Here is a 20,346-nt window from a genome sequence, read left to right as displayed (position 1 = left end):
CTGGAAGCATAAAGAGATTTTTCTCCAATGTTTACTGTGAAAACCTAGTCCAGCTCCTGGAGGTAAAACTCACAAAAGTATGAAAAGTGTGGGTACCCCCCCGCCGCCAATGAATCCCAGTGGAGTTTTTAACTCTCTGACTTTTCACACTGAGCCTCCAGTAATTCACCAGTTACAGTTCAGGTTTTCCTTCCCTGGCACTGATTTCTGTTTGTGAGTCTCTGTTCTGGTAAGTCCTGACTCCCTGTGTTCGCCTGTCTCTGCAGTCTTAGGGGCAGCAGTTTGCTCTGTGTCCTCCCCTCTCTTATGAATCCAAGAAAAGTTGTTGACTTTTTAGTTTGTTCAGTTTTTCACTTGTAGTTGGGATGGAGTGATGACTTCCTAGCCCCTTACATGGGAGCCAGACCCAGCTTGTTTTATTATGGCATATCCAAGTGCTTTGGGCTTTGGAGGCATACTTGCATGGTAATTTTCATGTTTGTCATGCACAATCCTCTGGATATCAACTGTTTCATTTCTATTAGCTTCTTATTTTTAAGGTTTTTATACTACTTTAATAAGACAAGTGTTTATTGAAGGCATGCATGTTGTGCAGTCTTAGGTTCAGAATTCATTTGGATTATTGTTTGATCATAGCTACACCTAAGCAGAGAGGAAACTCTTTTTCTTTTCTTAAGCCAGTGGGAAGATACTTTTCAGCCGAAAGTTTCATAGAAAGGGAAAATTCTTGTGTCCTCACATTGGTTGAACTAGGTAATGAATCTCCAACTCTCATCCATGTCCAGAGAAAGAAACTATGTTGAAGACTTAAATCCAGAAAATCCACATTTTCTCTTAAACTTACTTTCTGTTAAAGAGACACATTTTTTGTGTAAATAGCCATTTTGTATGTATGTATGTATGTAAATATATACATTTTGTATATAAACAGCCATGTACACAAGTAAGAAGTTTGTGCTCTAAGTAAAATGTAAAGAACTATACAAAGTTGGAGGTAGGGACCTATGAAAAGAAAAACACTGTGTTAGCACTGAACAAATCAGGGTGAGAGATGTGGGTCACTGCCACTGTGTCCTCTTTATTATTCCTAATATCACCATTCCTCCCAAACCTACTCGCAGGTAGTATGAAGTAATCACTAATTATCCTCAAAACATAGGTAGGAAAGAAGCCTACTTTACTAAGCTGAACAATTTATCATTTTCTATATGTGAACATTTTCCTATTTGATTATGCTGCTAGAGAGCACAGCATGAGAAAAAGAGAGATGGCGCATGTTTTTGGAAATTGAGGTTGAGACCAGATTATAAGGAGATCTGATCCTAAGGAGTAAGAGTTTAATTCATTAGGCAATGGGGCATCATTGATTTTTTTTTTTTTTTTTCTGAACCAGAGATTAATGTGATCTAACTGTACTTCAGGAAGAAGGCTTAGGAAGAACTGTAGAATTGATTAGAGAAAAGTGACTGAAAGCTAAGTAGTTTTGTATATTCTTAAGTATAAAATGTACAGTTCTAATGATGAGAAGCAGTTAAATATAAACATAAAATAAAGTTAAATTTAGATTAAATGTATTTCAACTAGATGATACGTAAATATATATCCAATGACACATGAGCATTTGGTTTAATGCAGTTTTCTGTGATTAATCCTTCCCATCTTTCTTTGTCAGTCCACTGGCCTTCCTCTGATGTTTACATCTGTGAAAGATCTTGCAGTGATAATTATTTCATTGAAATATTTTAAATTTGAGGTATTTATAATAATCTGTTATGATAATTATTGTGCCCTTCGAGCATTTCTTTTAAAACTGAAATCCTATTTTCTTTAACTTATGAGAATGTTACAGTTTTGATCGAAAATGTTTTCTCTTTTCATCTGAAATTCTCCACAATCATTTCTGAAAATAACCATATAATGGAATGGTTGCTAACTTGAATGAGTTTAGGAACAATTTTTGACTCAGTAAATAAAACATTTAAGTGATCAGAGTGTTCATGGATATGAAAAATCTTTCTTCCCTTGTAAGATTTTGTGAACACTCACAAAATGATATGGAGAATCTATAGTTAGTTATCTCTACATTAAGGAAAAATATAATTATTTAGGCTTGATTGAATTCAGAAATTCAGTTACCAAGCAGTTAAATATAGGGACAAATTATTCGTACATAGAACTTTAAGTCAAAATCAACAAACTCCTATTTTAATCAGAAATCTTTCCGTGGTAGTGTGCTTCTTTCGCCCTGTCAGAAAATATCCTCAGTCTTTCATGGTGTGGTATTTCTCTTATTTCTCTTTTCACACAACATTTGTGTTACCCTCCTGGTCAGATATGTTTTTACTGAAAGTAGGAAGAGCCTCAATTTCATACTTCTACCAATTCTTTTGCTTAATATTGTATTTGATTATAGCTACTTTGGAGCTACTTCTCTTAGAATAGGAGGAGGTATTTGGATTGTCCCAGTAAGTGACAACAGTCAGATGTAATTTGTTTTCTGTCCTGGCTATCACAGCTCTCAATATTTCTGAATTTTCTTTTATCTGTTAAACAGTGTAGTCTTTTATCATGGATTCTCTGTCTTCAAAGATTGAAACATATTTGGTATTAGCATAAAATTTGGGGGGAAAGACTAACTTGAAATGCATATTGCCAAGAATGTTGGAGTAGAAAAGTTATTCCGTCAACATCTGAGAGTTCATAATGGGCATAAGAGGCTATGAAATCCTGAATAAGGACATAATGAGCCTCAGAAAAAAATAGCTGAAGTGCAGGTACCATCCATTCTTTCCTGACTTTCCAATGGGTAAATTTGCCAAATGCTTCGCACTGCATCAAATATACTATACTTGTTCACAGGGAAAGGGGGTAAATAATATGAGTGGATGGAAAAATGCATAACATGAATACATTTACAAGATAATTAATCAAAGAACACGGTCCATGGGTAAAAAATAGAGTGTGAAAGTTAGAGCACAGTATCAGAGAAGATAAATTACCAGGAAACAGTGAGTTTAGATAATTCGTTTTCCACATTTGATTCTTAGGCCTAGGTAAGAGTGGTATAGCTGCAAATGTATCTGTTGAGAAGGGGCGTTTGTCACATAAACATATAGTACATGCAGTATATTCTAATGATATAGTTCTATCTTGAAGCATTAAATATAGGAATATGTTCTTGCAGGGTAGGAAGTAGAAAGTGGAGACAGAAGTTCACGTGGAAAATGTATCTCAACATTTCTTTTATGTGTATTTGAAACACTTTGTTTAGGTTCTGGTGTGTTTAAATGCTTACTAATTATTTGTCAATGCAATGGATGAAGGTCTAAGACCTAAATTTCCTATTGTGCTCCCTAGTGGTAATTGCTTGAAAGCTGTAGTCAGACTACATAAAATATAGTAGGACTAGGGAAATTTTATAATTCTTTCAGAATTTAGCCTGGTTCATTGCTCAGCCTGGTTCATGGCCGTTTTCTTAGTGGTTATTGCAGCTTGAGCTTTACAATGGCCTTTATAGCCCCTATTAATAGAAATATTTTCCCTTTTATATTTGTCAATTATTAACTTCCTATCTATAACTCTTATTATATTCATTCAGTGTATCTTTCTTTATTTTAATACATCGTGTTCCCATATATCACATTATTTATTCAGTCAACATGATATTAAACATGTAATATACATTAATAAACTGTGATAAAAGTAACATTGGCATTTTTCTGCAGAATTGATGGGCTAATTATTCAGATAAATAACACAACAACTTACCCTTATTTGTTCATGGAAATGGGTTATTTTCCAGGAATATTTGATGAAAAATTTCCATTCAGCATTGTCTTTTAATACATAATAAAATCTCACTTATTTATCAGTTAAGTAGATTATGCACATTCAAGCCTATGTCATCCATATTTAGGCATTATATTTTATTATATTTCTTAAATTTGATGCCAGAGCTTACTCATTTTTATCTCAAATGCTTTTTTGTCACAGGAACACCATTCACTAGTGTTATACTTTATAAACATCACAATTTGTAAGACACACACACACAGAGAATATATATATGTGTGTGTGTGTGTATATATATATATATATATATATATGATTACTTAATACATTCATGAAGCTTTGTAGCAGGTTAATAATTACTTACATAAACTGACCTTATTGGCTACCATAAACCAGTCTAGTTATTGCATTCTTAAAGCGACTGTAATTAATGTAATCTCCAAAGCTGTAAAATATTATTTCAGGTTGCAGATTATCTGTAACATTTGTCGCACAAGATGGTAGTTTAATGTGCAGTCAGTGTTATAATGCACTGTTAATCTTTCAATACTGAACATTTAAAGTGCCAATTCTTAATAAATTACTGCTGTAGTATCATAGGTTTGAACTCAACTTCAGGTAAAAACGAGCAGTTAAATGTGCAGCAAAACTGAAACATTAGGAAAAATGCTAACCTTAAAAATGAATGTTAATATCTGTAATATTTCATAAGCAAGAAATCTGAACACTGGATAAGAATTTAGAGTATTTGATAACTTGGCTTTACTGCTTATTGCAAAAGCTTTGCCATCCTATGAAATAACAAAAAGCTATATATGAACTGACACAAAATAGTCAAAGAAAACATGATCTATGAAATGTATGTTAGAAAATTTTTTTTTTTTTTTTTTTTTTGGTACGCGGGCCTCTCACTGTTGTGGCCTCTCCCGTTGTGGAGCACAGGCTCCGAACGCACAGGCTCAGCGGCCATGGCTCACGGGCCCAGCTGCTCCGCGGCACGTGGGATCCTCCCTGACCGGGGCACGAACCTGTGTCCCCTGCATCGGCAGGCGGATTCTCAACCACTGTGCCACCAGGGAAGCCCCAAAATTATTTATTTTAGAAATATTATTCTTATTCAGCAGGTACAAAAATTGTCAATTTCAGTTGTATATATTGAATAGTTTGGGCCTTTAACCTGTGGAGACAAAAATGTGCAGGTGTGGAGTGGGTCAATAACTAAATAAAAAATCTATAGAGTGTTATTTTTGTATCAAAAGTTGTCTTAGCCACCAGTGCACCTTGTTTTTGAGACACTGCTAAGTATGCTTAAAGGATTTGAAACTCCAAAAACTTTTATTAAACTGTAGACTACAGTAAATGTGTTATTAAAAAGTAAAGAACAGGCTTCTTTCAATAAAACTGCCCTTGGAACTGAAAGACCCTTTAGAAACAAGCTGTAGTTGATCCTCTGAGACTATTTTCTTTTTATTACTTACTCTTAGCTTTTGCTTAGTTTCTTACACTATTTTAAACAGTATATTTTTAAACTACTTAATTATGACATAAAAACTTTTGATCTTCCCTTAAATTTGGACCCTCTTTGATCAAATAAGCACAAAGATCATTCTGCTATTATGGATTCCTACTATTAAAATCTATAAATAAATTAGAATATTTATCAATAAAATATGTTTATAATATGTATAAAATTCCACTGAAGTATATAAGTAAAAACAGTTCTTGTAAAGGAAGATAAAGGAATGAAGTAGAAATACTAGTGTGTGGGCCTCTTCTAAACCTTTCCTTACCCTTCCAAGTTCTCTGTATTCATAAATCAGGGATATTGACACCTGACTGAAGTGAGGAAGAATATACATCGTGTTCAGAAGACAGGCTATAAGATAGCAGTGAAATGATTTCTAGACTAAAAATGGAAATATTGTTTACATCCAAAGAAATTATTTTTCCAAATTATCAATTCTGTCAGGTTTATAAAATAGATGTAGAAACAATAAGAGTTAAAATTTGGAGAGTTGTTGGTATAATTTAGACTTTGGAGGAAGAAAGAGGAGGACTTATAGTGAAGAAGGCATTTTCTTCACTTAAATTTACTGTGAATATAGTTTGACCACATTGACCGAAGTATATTTAATGGTATTTAACTCATTTAACTCATTTAACTGGTAATGGTGTGAAGCTTTCTAAATACAACACTCATTTCTCTCTGAATAACATGTTATATGTTAAATCAGACACTGTAAACTATTCCTGAGCAATAACTTTAAGAATTACAAATTATTTTCTAGGGATAGTCTGGGAATTGATACAGAAGCCTGAATTCTATACTCTCTCTCTCTCTCTCTCTCTCTCACACACACACAGACACACACACACACACACTCTAATATATTTCTTTATATACTACTGTATTTATATAATAGAAATGTCTGTAATTACCTTTACTGTAGATATATATGCCTTTATGTCTTATATATGCTGGCATGGATTAGATTATTTTATAATCTAATTTACTTATTCTGCTTCCAGAGTTTATTATATTTTGAGGGTCATTTCATACAGAAATGTGTTTACACCTTAAAATTTCCCTCTATATTTATTTGGTTTTGATAGATTTCACTAAAAGGATGCCTATTATGACAATCTTGCATAATAACATTGATGAACCATGAAATATGAATGTAAAAACTGTGAATGTATAAAGGTGCCTTTAATCTCAGATATTAGAATGAATAAAATTGTCTTGTAAAATTTTCATGAAGTCATATAGGATTAAGTATAAAATTTTAAAGCCTTCAGAAGGTAAGTTTGATGCTCTTTATATTCAAAACCCTGTCAATTTTTTATGAATTAGATTTTTAAACTCAAGCATCTTTAATTTTTATAATTTTTACCTCTGAAAGATCTTAAAATAATCTATTCAGTTTTACCAGATCTCTAGATATACATAAATCAGTTGAAGAAAACATGTTTTATAGTTAAATAAAAGCTTGGTCACTTTATTTTAAAATGAAATTCTTGTCATAGATTAGGTGGCCATAGGTGCATGGTGCTGGGAAAACTGGACAGCTACGTGTAAAAGAATGAAATTAGAACACTCCCTATCACCATGCACAAAAGTAAACTCAAAATAGATTAAAGACCTAAATATAAGGCCAGACACTATAAAACTCTTAGAGGAAAACATAGGCAGAACACTCTTTGACATAAATTGCAACAATATCTTTTTTGATCTACCTACTAGAGTAATGAAAATAAAAACAAAAATAAACAAAGGGGACCTAATTAAACTTAAAAGCTTTTGCACAGCAAAGGAAACCATAAACAAGATGAAAAGACAACCCTCAGAATGGGAGACAATATTTGCAAATGAAGCAACTGACAAGGGATTAATCTCCAAAATATACAAACAGCTCATGCAGCTTAATATCAAAAAAACAAGCAACCCTATTAAAAATTGGGCAGAAGATCTAAATAGACATTTCTCCAAAGAAGACATACAGATGGCTAAAAAGCAAATGAAAAGATGGTCAGCATCATTAATTATCAGAGAAACGCAAATCAAAACTACAGTGAGGTATCACCTCACACCAGTCAGAATGGCCATAACCAAAAAAAAAATCTACAAACAATGCTGGAGAGGGTGTGGAAAAAGGGAACCCTTCTACACTGTTGGTGGAAATGTAAATCGGTACAGCCACTGTGGAGAGAACAGTATGGAGATTCCTTAAAAAACTAAAAATAGAGCTACCATATGATCCAGCAATCCCACTCCTGGGCATATACCCAGTGAAAACTATAATTCAAAAGGATAAATGCACCCAAGTGTTCATTGCAGCACTATTTACGATAGCTAGACATGGAAGCAGCCTAAATGTCTATCAACAGAGGCATGGATAAAGAAGATGTGGTACATATATGCAATGGAATATTACTCAGCCATAGAAAAGAAAATAATGCCATTTGCAGCAATGTGAATGGACATAGAGATTGTCATACTGAGTGAAGTAAGTCAGACAGAGAGACAAATATGATATCGCTTATATGTGGAATCTAAAAAAGGTACAAATGAACCTATCTACAAAACAGAAATAGAGAAATATGAAGAGTGGGATTGACATATACACACTAGTATATATAAAATAAATAACTAATAAGGATCCACTGTATAGCACAGTGAATTCTACTCAATACTCTGTAATGGCCTATATGGGAAAAGAATCTAAAAAAGAGTGGATATATGTTCATGTATAACTGATTCACTTTTCTGTACACTGAAACTAACACAACATTGTAAATCAACTATACTCCAATAAAAATTAACAAAATAAAATAAAATTCTTATGTATTTCCAGGATACCATCAAAAGTGTTGCTCAGGAATTCTAAAGAGGCATTTGGGGGAAAAAGAAATGAAAACATTCAACTTGAGTCCATTTAATTAAGTGTTCATTTTCTTGACTTCCTACTCCTCTTACCAATATTACTTCAGATTTTCTTTCTATTGTAAACAGATTACAAAGCATGAGGTAAAATAAAGAATATAAGGAGATCTTAAATCCTATTCCAGTTCTGCCACTGTTAGCTGTGAAGTCTTACGTATAAGCTTACATATAAGTCTTACATATAAGTCTTACAGATAAGCTCTCTTGGATGCATTTTCCCTATCATTAAATGAAAGTGTTGGACTAGTTGAATACTGTATTCTATATATATCAGCTGTAGGGATGAATAAAATTTGAAAACCTGGAAGGCTCAGTGTGTTTCTGCACATAAATGCACATTTTTACATTTTGAATAATCATCATGTGTCTAAGAGTGGCATTCAACCAAATATTAATTTTCAACATTATTAATTTATTTCTACTTCATGTATTATGTTAATACATCAGGCTTTGTATTATGTAAAAGTATCAATATAATATAAAATAACATGTTATTACTTATGCAGATAAAATTTCTGCTATGTATATGACATACATTTGCTAGTAAAGGATGAATGATTTAATACTTTATGGAAGTACCAGTATAAAATTTAAAAGGCATGAGGTTAGATATTCCCCTTTATCCTTAATAGGTGAATATTTCTGCTAAAGAATACTTTTTAGGAAATAAAACTTAGGCAAGTTCCGTAAAAGCAAAGGTTATGATTTCATTATGTTATTTTAAATATCTGTGTAGAATATTTCTACCAAAAATTTAAAAAACGTATCAATTTGAAAAAATATTATCAGTGCACATAAACAGTACAGGTTAACGCCATAGCCATATTAGTGCATTTTACTCATTCATGTGACTAATGATCTAAAACAATAGGAAATTTAGGGAAGAATAGAGAAGTCACAAAAAGAAATACAGATAAGCAATAGACGTGTAGAAATATATTTATTTTCTTTAGATTAAAAAAACTTACAGTTAGGGATATATTTTTGTCTTGCAAGCTTATAAACATTAAGAGACTGGTGACGACTACTGTTTGTGGGTATATGAGGAAATAGACGCTAGAGGGAGATTTGTCCATGGTTGTCAAAAAGTCTTTAAGTGAATATCTTGGGATGTAGCAATTCCACTTTTAGGTTTTTCTCTTACAGAAAAACTACGCGAGTGAAAAATAATGAATCAGAAAGATTTCATAGCATCAATGCAGCATTTTTTTCTCGAGCTGTCACAAGATCTTAACCACACCACTGGCATCCTTCATATTGTCCTACCTGCTGACCATCGTGGTTCCTAACAAAGTTCGACCAAAGGCTAGATATATCTCAATAGATCTTAAAATTATAATCAGATCTAATTAAAAAGTTAATCTGACTAATATTTAATGATATGCATGGCTATTATTGATGCTGTATAAGTAAAACTGGCCAAGTATTCATTTAAATCACAACTGGTATTATGCTTAGAAATTAAATCAAATCTCAGCTCAATTCAAGAAATATTGAGTTTAAGCTGTATGAAAATATTCTATGGTTACTATATCATGGGAAATGACTTTCATCTATTTTATGGGGCTTGTTCTGTCCTTTACTGCACGCATATTTATGTTATCTTAGCCATTCCCGGAAAACTACAATTTACTGCTGGCTAGGATTGTTTATGTGTGCCAAAATATAAATTTTTATGATATATTTTAAAATATACAGTTATGAATATGAATGTTATTGATAATATTAAAATTATTTTATTCTGACATCTCTCTTTCTCCCTCCCCCAATTCACTCAAATTCTTCCAGTATATAAGAGAGATTATATATCCTCTCTGAATTAATATTAAAAATCTATGAAGTTGGTAATGCTTTTCTAAAAACTTCTGTCATAGTCCTTCAAAATATTAACATTATAGAAATAATCTCACATGTATGTTTTCAGAATGGCACTTTTAAAAATATTTTATTGAAGTATAGTTGATTTACAATACTGTATTAATTTCTACTGTAGAGCAAAGTGATTCAGTTATACATATATATGCAGTTATTCTTTTCCATTATGGTTTATCACAAGATATTGAATGTAGTTCAATGTGCTATATAGTAGGACCTTGTTGTTTGTCTATTCTCTCTATATATATTTTACATATAAATATATATATATATATATATATATATATTTTACATCTGCTGGTCCCAAACTCCCAGTCCATCCCTCCCCCCTTGGCAACCAAAAGTCTGATCTCTATGTCTGTGAGTCCATTTCTATTTCACAGATAATTTCATTTGTGTCATGCAGAATATGACATTTTTTGATATTTAATACTTCTGTTTCAAAAAATAGATAAAATCAACTGAATAAATTTAATACATATTTAAATACTCTAAATAAAATAGATTTATAGAGACTTGTGTTTCATTCTGTATCAATGAGTTCAACCAAAGGAACACCAGTTTTACCATTATATTTATATACATTTAAACACTAATAGATAAATATTGCTTTCTAAAACAACATATGTGTTATCTTTCCTGTAACTGTCATTTCAAAAGTAAGCATTTTGAAGAGCCTTAAACATAGACATAATGTTTACAGTATCACCATTAAAGGAAATTTGGCAAGATATTGTCAACAGAATAAATACTAATTAGTCAAAAATAAATTGAAAAGGATGAACAGTGAGGTATTTTTAAGGTTTTAATGTAAATGTTTAAATGTTATTTTCCTTGTTTTTTTGCAAAACTGATTGCTAAGAGAAAGAATTGACTAAGAAAAGCAATTTGAATCTATAAAATATGTAACTGATGTAAAAGTAAGTACCTGTTTGGACTTATAATCTGGAAAACATGGGAAATATGAGTTGAGAGGATTTTCATATGGCAAATCATTAATAATGATAATATTTTATAATTTCAATAAGTAGAACTAAAAACTCATCAGTATAAAATAACATACATCATGTGCACTTATTTCAAATAAGGAGTTTTTAAAAAAGCAAGTAAAAGACAGTGGAAATTTGTTACTGGAGTTGATAAATACATGATATTTAAATTTTCTGGGATGTAAATGATTCAAGGAAAATTCCCTTTAGGTTTTCATTGAATGAGAATTCTTTATGTTATTACTGAGCAGTAATACAATTAGAGCATTTCTAAGACTTTCTTAAGATGATCTTGATAAATCTCTATATATTAGGACTAAGGAATTTCATTGTGAATTGGAACAGAATCTGTGAATCTGGAGCAAATATTAGGTAGGACCGTACAGAAGTGCTTCACACACATACTAACTATGTCCATCTTCTTATTGGCAGTTTTCCTGCTGTGTTTCCAGGACTTTCCACTTATTACATAGAATCACCAAAAATTTGAATTTTCATACGATTTTGCTCAAAAATAACTTATTTCACCCCTAATTCCAGTATAGTGTAATTATAGCTATAATTATCAATATTGGTCCGTGGTTTGAAGCATTATTGTAGATTACATTTTGGAGGTGCTGGTTTTTTTTTTAACATTAGAGTTTTGCCATTTCAATTCACTCTAATGGAGCTAAAAATGGAACAAAGTTGCTACATATCATGGTTCCAACTTGACCGTTAATGACAATTTCAGTTTTTCACTGGATGGTGGGTATTAATCAATTACCATTATGACAAAATTTGCTGAGGGAATAAAAATATATGTTGTTTGGATATACAACAGTTGGACTATAACTATAATTATGTCTTAGGAATAATTTATTAACTGCTATCATACCAATAAAACTTAGAGTAACTCAATGACTTAATAAAAAATACGAGTGTTCATTACGTGTTGTTTTTTTTAATAAAACATGATTCAATACCAAATGTCAAAACAGATTTGATTACAATCACACACCATTCTTATCTTACACTTGGAAAAGGAGATGCAAATTGTTTCCCTCTGTTTCCATTTTGACAAATGCTATTAATTGTTACAAAGAAAAAATATTAAAAATATCATAAGTTGCCAATGATTATTTTTGAAGTAAACTGTTTCTTTTTGCATTTTATTGAAGTATAGTTGATTTACAATATTATATTAGTTTTGGGTGTACAACATAGTGATTCAATATTTTTAGAGATTATACTCCATTCAAAGTTATTACAAAATCAGGCCTATATTTCCCTAAGCTGTACAATATATCCTTGTTGCTTACTTATTTTATACATAGCAGTTTGCTCTGTTAATCCTCTACCCCCTCCTACCCATCCCCCCTTCCTTCTCCCCATTTGAAACCACTAGTTTCTTCTCTCTGAATGTGTTTCTGTTTTTCTATATATATTCATTTTATTTGTTAGATTCCACATATAAGTGATAAGATGTAGTATTTGTCTTTCTCTGTCTATCTTATTTCACTAAGCATAATACCCTCTAGGTCCATCCACATTGTTACAAATGGCAGAATTTCATCTTTTTTTTTTTGCTTTCTCTTTCTTTTTAATTTTTTTATAGGTTATCACAAGATATTGAATATAGTTCCCTGTGCTATACAGTAAATCCTTGTTGCTTATCTATTTTATGTATAGTAGTTTGTATCTGTTAATTCCATACTTCTAATTTATCCCCCCCTTTAGTAACCATAGGTTGTTTTCTATGTCTGTCAGTCTGTTTCTATGTTGTATATAGATTCATTTGTATTCTTTTTTACATTCCACATATAAGTGATATCATATAATGTTGGAGTTTGCCAATATTCTACAATTAGGAGTAAGCATCAGGGAACTTTATGGGATCTGAATATGTTTTAAGTCTTTGTTTCACTTGTGATAAAATGAGGGTATACATGTGAAAAATAGTTGAGCTGTACACTTAAAATTTGTGCAGTTACTTCTTTATTCTATAATTCAATAAATAAATTAAGCACCATATTATGCTACTACTTACCCTCAAGATGTTGAAAATTACTAAGACAAACAATATCAAGTGTTGGTAAGAAACTGTAACTACCAGAACTCATAAACAGATTGAGTGCAAAATTAAGTACTACCACTTTGAAAAACTGAATATAAATATATCCTAAGAGCCAAAATTCTTATGGTTTATAATGCTAAGAATAAATTCACAAAATGCATCTATAAACATGCTGTTGAAGTACTGCTTGTTAAAACCAAACACTGGGAGGATAAAAGAAAGAAATGTCTATCAAGAGTAGGGGGGATAATAAATCGTTATGTTAAAATAATAGAATACTGTACAGCAGTAGATGTGTGAAACCTAAAACAATATGGTTGAGGGTCACAAAATTAAAGCTGAGTGAAAGAAGCCTGACTTAGAAAAATATATACTGTGTGAATGCATTTATATAAAGTAGAAAACGGGCAAAAGTTAATCTGTGTTAGAAGGCAGGAGGGTAAGTACCCTTGAGAAAGAGGGAAACGGGCATGACACTGACAGGGCATAAAGACTAGCAACATGCTGCTTCCTGAACTGATTGGAGGCTTGATCTTAGTAATTTATTTAATTTATGTAATTTCATTTAATTGTACATTTAGGTTTTTAAGTTCTCTGTATGTTGATTATAAAATTGAAATTTTAAAAAAGCAGCCAACTCTGGAATACCCCTGTTATATCTATAACATGACCACTACACAGAGATTAAAAAGGATTTTTGAGATTTTAAAACACACACACACAAACACGCACATGCACACACCCCCACACACACACCATACCTTTTTATTTTGGAGTGCTCTTAGATTTATGGAAAATTTGCCAAGATAGTAATGAGAGTCCCAGTTCCTCTAATCCAACTTCCTCTAATCTTAAAAAACCATGATGCACAAAAAATCTACAAACAATAAATGCTGGAGGGGTGTGGAGAAAAGGGAACTCTCTTGCACTGTTGGTGGGAATGTAAATTGTTACAGCTACTATGAAGAACAGTATGGAGGTTCCTTAAAAAACTAAAAATCGAACTACCATATAACCCAGCAATCCCACTACTGGGCGTATACCCTGAGAAAACCATAATTCAAAAAGAGTCATGTACCACAATGTTCACTGCAGCTCTATTTACAATAGCCAGGACATGGAAGCAACCTAAGTGTCCATCGGCAGATGAATGGATAATGAAGATGTGGCACATAAAGACAATGGAATATTACTCAGCCATAAAAAGAAACAAAATTGAGTTTTTTATAGTGAGGTGGATGGACGTAGAGACTCTCATACAAAGTAAAGTAAGTCAGAAAGAGAAAAAAAATACTGTATGCTAACACATATATATGGAATATAAAAAAGAAAATAAAATGGTTCTGAAGAACCTAGGGGCAGGACAGGAATAAAGACGCAGATGTAGGGAATGGACTTGAGGACACAAGGAGGGGGAAGGGTAAGCTGGGACGAAGTGAGAGAGTACACTACCAAATGTAAAATAGATAGTGGGAAGCAGCTGCATTGCACAGGGAGATCAGCTTGTTGCTTTGTGACCACCTAGAGGGGTGGGATAGGGAGGGTGGGATGGGATAGGGAGGGTGGGATACAAGAGGGAGGTGATATGGGGGATATATGTATACATATAGCTGATTCACTTTGTTATATAGCAGAAACTAACACACCATTGTGAAACAATTATACTCCAATAAAGATGTTAAAAAAAAACCCCAACATGATGCATTTGTCAAAACTAGTAAATTGTAAGGACACAACACTACTAAATAAAGTAAACTACAAACTATTCAGATAACCAGGTGCAACCAGGTGCAACTAATGTCTTTTTCCTCACTGAGGAACCCAACAAGATACCATATCACATTCAGTTTTCAGGTCTCCTTACTGAGTCACCTCTGATGTGGGACAGCATCTCAGTCTTTGTTTTTCTCAACCTTATTTAACAGTTTTGAAGAGTACTAGTCAGGCATTTTGTCAGATGTCCCTCAGTTTGAGTTATTCAGATGTTTGTTGATGATTAGACTGAGATTGTATTTTTTGAAGGGAAGAATATCATAAAGTGCCCTTTCTGTTACATAATATAAGGGAGGGTGCATGATATCATCACGATTTTTTTTGATAATGTTAAGCTTGATCAGTTGGGTAAAGTATCACATGCCTGGTTTCTCCACTACACTGTTATGATTTTTTCTCTTTGCATTGTCTATACTTTGGTAATGAGTCAATGACTCCTGCCCACTCCTAAAGGGGTGCTGGGGAATGAAGCTACAGCTCCTGAAGTGAGGAGTATCTACATTTATTGTTTGGAATTCTTCAGCAATGAGTACTTGTACTTTCTCCTCCATTTATTTATTCAAGTATTTATATCAGTATAGAAAAATATATAGTTAATTTATTATTTGAATTCTAATAACTTTATTATTTAAAATTTTTTTTAATTTTAGAACTTTAAATGTTATTGTGGTTTGATTTGCATTTCCCTGATGATTTGGAACATATTTTCGTGTACTTGTTTGCCATTTGTATGTCTTCTATGGAGAAATGTCTGGTCTGGTTTATTGCCTGCTTTTTAATGGATTATTTGTCTTTTTGTTGAGTTATATGGATTCTTTTTTATTTTGTGTATTTTAAAACCTTATCACAATTATTTTCTTAGTTTCTTTTCAGATCATTCATTGCTAAATGTATGTAAACACAACTGATTTTTATTTGGTAATGTTGAATCCTTCAACTTTGCTGAATTCATTACCTTTAGTATTTTTTTCTTGTGAATGCTTTGAAATTTTTGTTTTATATATAGAATCATACCATCTGGGAATAGAGATATTTTTACTCCATTTCCAGTGAGAATGATTTTCTCTTTTTTTTCTTGACTAATTGCCATGTATAGAACTTCTGATACAATTTTGAATGGAAATGGTGAAAGCAGAAAAAAAAATTTTAAAGTGTATTTTTCTTACAGAAAATTTGCAAGATAGTACACAGAATCTCCATATGCTATACACCCAGTTTCCTTTATTATTAATAACATACTTGTTTGGTATATTTGTTACTATTAAGGAATCAATGTTGATAAATTATTAATTAAAACACATACTTTTCTCAGGTTTTCTTACCTTTTACATAATGTTATTTTTTCTGTTCCAGTATCCCATCCAGTATAAGTTGTTAAATTTTATAGTAATGTCTCTTTCGGCACTTGTTGGCTATGACGATGTCTCAGCCTTTCTTTGTTTTTGACGGCCCTCAGTTTTAAGCAGTACTGGTCAAGTATTTTATAGACTACCCCTCAATTAGGATTTGTCTGATGTTTATCTTACAATTGGACACAGATTATGATGGGTTTTTTGAAGGAAGACCACAAAGAGAAAGTGTCATATCGAGTGTCATCACAACTTATCAGTGTTGACGTTAACCTTGAGATAGGGCTGAGGTAGGAATCCTAAGTTATTCTTTTTGTTCTCCTTTAATACAGTACTCTTTGGATGTACTCACAGTAGAAAGAGTGATGAGCTATACTCCACCTGCTGGAGGAAAGAACATCTAAGTAAATTATTTGGAACTTTTCCACATGAGCCATTTGTATATGTTCTCCTTTATTTATTCAGGCATATATATATATATATATATCAGTATAGACTCATATTTATTATATATGCATATAAGTTTATGTATATATTGAGTATATATTGTAACTATTGGGTTGGCCAAAAAGTTTGTTTGGATTTTTCTGTAAGATGTTATGGAAAAACCTGAATGAAACTTTTTTTTTTTTTTCCTGAATGAACTTTTTGACCAACCCAATATATGTGTAATAATACAATAATACTTGATATATTTTTGCTCAAATTATTCTAGCTTTAACCATTGGAAGTGATTTCAATTGGCTCCTATGTTACTTCGGCTCACCCCTATTATTAGGCATGTGCATGTGTGAGAGAGAGAGCACTTCCCTTCTGGCCTGTAGGATGCTCCAGGTTCATCTTGTATATTGCCTGCCCTGGCCCTAGAATCAGCCATTTATTCCAGGATCCCTGGTTTCTCTTATAACAAAATGGTACTAGAACTAAGATCAAGGTAATAAGTGTGCTTATAGCTACTGACATGTTGTTGCTTCTAGGCCCTCTCAGCTGACACAGCAAAGAAGTACATGTATGTAAGTATACTAATCCGTGTAATATACATACATACTATATATATATATATATATATATATATATACACACACATATATATATTCACTTCTTTACCTGTTAACTTCCCACTCCAACAGTGAGAAACCTGGCTACCACCATTTACTGTCCATTTATTTAATTGTATAATTCCAGTATACATACCTAGCACAATCAGAATTATTAACAGGTACCAGAATGAGAAAGAACTTTACTGAGTAGGGTGCAATCAGTGTGTTCTATGGGACTTATGTTTACAGTTGACCCTTGAACAACTCGGGGTTAGGGACACTGATCCCACACACGGTGGAAAATCTGTGTATAATTTACAGTCAGCCCTCCATATGTGTGGTTCTGCATCCATGGATCTTGTAGTATTGGACTACATGTTTATTGAAAAAAAATCCCCATGTAAGTGGACCTGCACAATCCAAACCCATGTTGTTCAAGGTCACCTGTAGTTTCTTTTGTCTCTAGCCTTACATACTCCACTCATTTCCAAAGTTTCTTAGGTCAGCACCATTTTTCAGACCCCCTTCATTGACGTTGTTTCATACATTTATAATCTGTTTTATAACATCTTCATTTCATACCAGGATCCCCCAACCTCCTAAATTATTTCTTTCTAATTTGTATACACTGTGGTTCACTCCTTGTGCAGTAAAGTTCTGTGAGTTTTTGCAAATGCATTGTCATGTATCTACCATTACAGTATCATAAATTGTTTCATTGTTCTAACAATCCCCCGTGCTTTACCTATTCAGCACTTTACCCTCCTCCATCCCCTTGGCTATCACTGATATCTTTACTACCTATCCGTTTCTGTTTTTCCAAAATGTCATATAATTAGAATCGTACAGTATGTAACCATTTAAAGATATGTTTCTCTCAGTTAGCAATATGCATTTGTAATCTACCTATGTCTTTCCATGGCTTGAGAGAGGATTTCTTTTTATTGCTAAAACGACTCCATTTTATGGATGTACTACAGTTTGTTTATCCTTTCACCTAATATTAAAGGACATTTTGATTGCTTCCAGTTTTTGTCAGTTATGAATAAAACTGGTATAAACATTTATTGTGGGTTTTGGCATGGACATCAGTTTTCAAATCAGGAATATGTGTGTTGTGTAAAAATCGAGAATATGATTGCTTAAATGTATGTTACAAAGTGGTTGTCATATTATGCATTCCCAACAGCAATGAATGGGGGTTCTTGTTGCTCCACATCTTTGCCAGCAATTGGTATTATCAGTATTTTGAATTAAGCTATCCTAATAGGTGTGTAGTGGTATCTCTCTGTAGTTTAATTTGTAATTATCTCTTGGTGAACAATTTGAGCATCTTTTCATATGCTTATTTTCTATATCTTCTTTGGTGAAATATCAGCTCAAATATCAGCTTCTATATTTTACCCATTTTTAATTGAGTTGCTTTCTTATTGCTGAGTTTAAAGAGTTTTTGTACATTTTGTACAAAAATCCTTTATCACATCACATCCGTGTCTTACAAATATTTTCTCCCAGTCTTGATTTGTCTTTTCATTTTCTTACTACTGACTTTTGAAGAACAGAACCTTTTAATTTTGATGAATCCAGTAAATCATTCTTTTCTTTCATGGGTCATATTTTTGTTTCCTATCTAAACTCATCAAACCCAAGGTCACACAGATTTTCACCTGTGTTTTCTCCTAGAAGTTTTTATGGTCTGTAGTTTACATTTATACATGTGATCTGGTTTGAATTTGTTTTCATGAAAGGCATAAGACAGGTATCTAAATTCATGGGTTGGTTTTTAAATTTAAAAAAAAATTTTTTTTTTTTTTTCCAATCTGGACTTCCAGTTGTTCCAGCGAAATCTGTTGAATGTTCAGCCAGCCTTGAATACCTGAAATAAATGCCATCTTGTCATGGTGTATTATTTTTATTATGTATTGTTGGATTTGATTAACTAATGTTTAATAGGGGATTTTTTATATCTATGTTCATGAGAGATATTGTGTAGTTTTTCTGTTTTGTAATGTTTTTGTCTGATTTTGGTATGAGGAGAATTTTGGCCTTACAGCATGATTTAAGTGTTCCCTTTGCTTAAATTTCTGAGGAGAGATTATGAAGATTTGTTAACATTTTTATTTTAAATGTTTAGTAGAATTCACCGTTAAACCATCTGGGCCTACTTCTCTCTGTTTTGGAAGGTAGTTAATTATTTATTCAATTGATTCAAGTAAATAGACAAAGGCCCATTCAAATTATCCATTCATCGTGTTGATTTTGGTTTTTTTCGTCTTTAAGAAATTGGTCCATTTCATCTAAGTTATCAAATTTTGGAGCATGGAGTTGTTCATAGGTTTTCTTTATTACTCTTTTAATGTCTATGGGAGCAGTAGTGATAATTTCATATCTAATATTGGTAATTTGTGTCATCTCTCATTTTTCTTATGGTTAGAAATTATTAACTTCATTGTTCTTTTCAAACAATTATTTTTTGGTTTTGTTGATTTTTCTGTTATTTTCCTGTTTTCAGTTTCACTGATTTCCGATCTAATTTTTTTTTTTTTTCTGCGGTACACGGGCCTCTCACTGTTGTGGCCTCTCCCGTTGCAGAGCACAGGCTCCGGACGCAAAGGCTCAGTGGCCATGGCTCACGGGCCTAGCCGCTCCACGGCATAAGGGATCTTCCCAGACCGGGGCACAAACCCGTGTCCCCTGCATCAGCAGGTGGACTCTCAACCACTGCTCCACGAGGGAAGCCCTGATCTAATTTTTAATTTGTTTTCTTCCTCTTCCTTTAGTTTTATATTGCTCTTCTTTTTCTGCTTTCCTAAGATAGAGTTTTAAGTTATTGATATATTTCTTTTTTTAATATATATATTTAGTGTTATAAATTTCCCTGAGCACTATATTAGCTGCACCCTACAAATTTTGATGTTATGTTCTTATTTTCATTTAGTTTAAAATAATTTTACTTTACATATGACATTTCATCTTCAACCTACTGTTATTTAGGTGTATGCTATTTAATATTCAGATGTTTGGGAAG

This window comes from Physeter macrocephalus, chromosome 8, assembly GCF_002837175.3.
Source record: "Physeter macrocephalus isolate SW-GA chromosome 8, ASM283717v5, whole genome shotgun sequence".
NCBI classification, from domain to species: domain Eukaryota; kingdom Metazoa; phylum Chordata; class Mammalia; order Artiodactyla; family Physeteridae; genus Physeter; species Physeter macrocephalus.
This window is presented reverse-complemented; position numbering follows the sequence as displayed.